A 4970-nucleotide genomic window follows, 5' to 3' on the forward strand; every position below is an offset into this window, starting at 1 on the left:
TCCTCTGCTTCTCTTGCTGACTCTCTAACTCGTTTTCCTTTTTCCGTTTCTTTTCTTTTTTTCCCGATGCCACACACGCTTTCGGCGATAAATTCCCTTTACGATGATTGGTCTGTACATCGTGCCGATCCGTAGACAAACATTTAATTCTTGGGCTTTACGTATGAGCCATTTCTCATTTCTGATGGTTTGCTTAAAAAAGGAAAAGAGAGAGAGAGAGAGAGAAAAAGGAAAACTGATGAAAGAAAAGACACAAAGAAAAGGGGGAAATAAAAGGAGATCAATGTTTTTGTTTTGTTGCGTATATTGAAGAGAAAAGGACTTTGCATAGAAAGACCGACATAAGGTTGAAATAAACCGTCTTTATCGAAACAGTATCGTTTAAACGGGTGATGTGTGAGGGACGAAATACTGTCTTGCCTTCAGTAAATTATATGATTAATCAAATGTGTATATATACATACATACACACACACACACACACACACACAAACACACACACACACACACACACACACACACACACACATATATATATATATATATATATATATATATATATATATATATATATGTATGTATAAATATATATATATATATAATGTATATATGTATATATGTATGTATATAAAAGGGTCCGATGTCCGAGAGTCTGATGATTAAAGGATTGCCTGCTTTACTTTCTTGTTCAGTGCCCTGCGTTAAACATGCAATATATATATATATATATATATATATATATATATATATATATATATATATATATATATATATATATATTCATATATATATTATTGAGCCAATAATGTAACAACATTCAACATCAGATGCACCCGCACACTTTATATAAAATCTATTATATGTATGACTGAAGAAAATGTGGCATTGAACCAGTAAACATAATTTATTTAAAAAGTATAAAATTTTCATAGAGAGTGTGTTTCAAGACTGAAGGTTTAAAGTCAGTTTATGGGACTGTGGCTCTGCCTTTGGTGATACCCAACTGGGAGGCCCAGCTGAAGTGACATCGGATGAAATTTCCGCCGTGATGACTTTTGGTCTGCCACATCATATCAGTTCATACCAAAATGATTCCCTCAGTTTTTATTCTTAATTTATTTGAACATGGGGAAATATTTCATTGTTACTTTAAACACTTTTTATTTGCATCAAACCATCTGTATTCATAAAAAAAAATAACAAAAATACTGCCAAAAGACAAAAAATACGTAGTGACGTCACCATCCGTCGGCCGTCTTTTGTTTCCGTTTAGCAGACGAATTTCAGTAGAATTCCAGCTCTGTTCTATTTGTCACAGGATGCAACTATTAGTCCGTAATTGTTGCATGTTCTTCTTGGACACAGTTACTAAGTTTGTATCTATCCATGTCGAGCAGAATCCTTCATGGACGATCACAATAACTAGTTGCTAATTGCATGTTATCTAACATAATTATCACGTGATCATTGATAGATGGAAAACAACGTTTCTTGACAACACAATGCGAAAATACGATCATTAACAACCATGTTTTTTCTTTTTCATTTTTTTTTACATGTCTAGTTGTTACTTATTACGAAAAAAAATTACAGACTCCTTACAGACCAATCTGCAAGTACAATTTGACTGCCAGTTCAACTCACTCTCAGTTTCACGTACTCTTATATATATATATATATATATATATATATATGTTTGTATTTATGTATACCCATACACACACACATATAAATGTGTGTGTGTGTGTGTGTGTGTGCATATATATATATATATATATATATATATATATATATATATATATATATATATATATATATACTCACATATTTATAGATATATGTTTACACACACACACACACACACACACACACACACACACACACACACACACACACACACACACACACACACACACACACACACACACACACACACAAACATACATATATGTATATACTGTACACACACACACACACACACATAAACATCCATATATGTATATACTGCACACACACACACACACACACACACATACACACACACACACACACACACACACACACACACACACACACACACACACACACACACACACACACACAAACACACACACACACACACACACACACACACACACACACACACATATATATGCTGAGAGAGAGAGAGAGAGAGAGAGAGAGAGAGAGAGAGAGAGAGAGAGAGAGAGAGAGAGAGAGAGAGAGAGAGAGAGAGAGAGAGAGAGAGAGAGAGAAATGTGTCTGCCTCTTTATCTACCTTTCTGTCTATACAAATATATATGTGTAAAGTATACTTAATTTCCGGATTGTAAATATTGTTTTGTACCCATTGCTTAATATGACGAATTACGGCTGCTCTCATATTATCAACTGATCAACCCTCATACAAAAAGAAGAAAAAACACCACTGAAATAAAAATATGTTATAAGATATATATTCCATCATTGATCATACCTGATTGCAAACTTTTTACATGGTTTAATTCGTAAATACTTTTTGAATTCATCATTTACATTAAAAGAATTATTGATAAAGAAAAAAAATATGAGAATTATTTACATCTCCCTTTACATTATAAGATTCATTGACTCTGGCTGATAAAGTTGTGCCTCGAGTCAAATAATATAAAATGGGTATATTTAAGATAATATTGTCCGATTTCTTCAACTTGATCAGGACTGCCTAAAGGCCAAGGAACCAAACAAATAATAATACATTTTGGATGATATTCAGCAAGGGAACGAACAAGTGCTAAAACACAAGGCAGCCAAACTCTCGTCCAACCTCCACGACCTACATAACATCAATGTTCCCGAGAGACAAAGCAACGACCGGACAATCGCTCTCAGTTAGAGCTCAATAAATCACGGCCGCCGAGGGAATCGTAGTTAACATCGCCCGTCCTGTGCACTCAAGCTGTAATTTGGAAACGCCCTTTTGTGTCCACGTCAGCGACGGGGACCGAAATTGGCCTCGAAGTACGGGCGAAGTGCGAACGGAGTCTCCTCGCTGCCCGGCCAGGCGGCGCTCGCTCGTCCGCCTTCAGTGCATCAGTATGGATTTGTGGTCACATGTTATATCTGTTGTTCTATCTATCTTTCTATCGACACACGCTTACACACACTAACACACGCACGCACAAACTTACCAATATATGGATACTGTTGAGAGAGAGAGATAGAGATAGAGACAGAGATAGAGACAGAGATAGAGACAGAGATAGAGATAGATAGATAGATAGAGATAGATAGATAGATAGAGAGAGAGAGAGAGAGAGAGAGAGAGAGAGAGAGAGAGAGAGAGAGAGAGAGAGAGAGAGAGAGAGAGAGAGACTGACGGACAACAAGCAAACCAAGACAAATATCTCCTCTGGGCTCCTCTCCTCCAAGACTCCCCAACAAACAGTGAGCAAAATCGGCCAGACAGACCTGAGAAAGGGTCACTCGTGAACCAGAGCCACATCTCACAATCGCAGGCAGACCTATAGAAGTGCACCTACTCTTTCAGGGATTTTTGTCATACCTGCAACCTTTTCTGTCACACCTGCAACCTTTTCTGTCAAACCTGCAACCTTTTCTGTCACACCTGCAACCTTTTCTGTCACACCTGCAACCTTTTTTGTCACAACTGCAGCCTTTTTTGTCACACCTGCCAACTTTGCTGAATCGCGAACTACGATCTGCGACTGAGGAATGGCCGCGTGGAGCTGCACTTTATTGGTTTGAGGAAAAGCTTTCCGCGACTCCTTGAAGATGAGCTTGTGGCCTGTTTGTGCTAATATGTGAGATTTAATTGTTTATATATATATATATATATATATATATATATATATATATATATATATATATATATATATATATATATATATATATATATACATATATATATATATATATATATATATATATATATATATATATATATATATATATATATATATATATATATATATATATGTATGTATGTATGTATATCTATATGTACATATATGAATAGAAAAACACTCTACCGTGTTGATACTATGATATATGATATATATGTATATATATATATATATATATATATATACATATATATGTATATACATATGTATCTACATATATATATATATATATATATATATATATATATATATATATATATATATATGTATGTATGTATATATATGTTTTTTATATATATATTTATATATATATATATATATATATATATATATATATATATATACATACATATATATATATATCTATATCTATCTATCTATATATATATATATATATATATATATATATATATATATATATGAATACGAATACACACACATATATACACACACACGTATATATTTGTGTATATACACACATATTCTTTATGCAATACATCAGATAATGTAACATTCGCAGATGCATGAATGAGATACCTGAAACACCTGAAGAATGATTATTACACTATTGCCCAGCAGACTCACACACAAACACACACCTCCTACTCACCTAACCCCCCCCACACACACACCCCACCAGTCTCCCAACCAGCCACACCTCCCCCCCTCACACACACAAATAGCTCCAACCCATCCTTAACCTTCTTCTACGCTAACACCCCCGCCCCTCCAAAAAGAAAAGAAAAGAAAGAAAGAAAAAAAAATCGCCCTAAAATTCACACTGCCAGACTTAAAAAAAAAAAAAGCGAATCATAATCACCGTTTCCTATAAAACCCCCTTTACCCCCTCTAACCCTAAACCCCCCTCAAAAAAAAAGAAGAAACGAAAAGAAAAAAAAAGCCCCAAAATTCACACTGCCAGCCTTAAAAAAAACAAAAAAAAAAAAAAACAGCGAATCATAATCCCCGTTTCCTTTAACTCCACCTTTACCACCTTTCTACCATAACTCCCCTCTCAAAAAAAAAAAAAAAAAAAAAAAAAAAAAATCACACTGCCAGAAAAAT

Source organism: Penaeus vannamei, chromosome 16, assembly GCF_042767895.1.
Source record: "Penaeus vannamei isolate JL-2024 chromosome 16, ASM4276789v1, whole genome shotgun sequence".
In the NCBI taxonomy this organism is placed as follows: domain Eukaryota; kingdom Metazoa; phylum Arthropoda; class Malacostraca; order Decapoda; family Penaeidae; genus Penaeus; species Penaeus vannamei.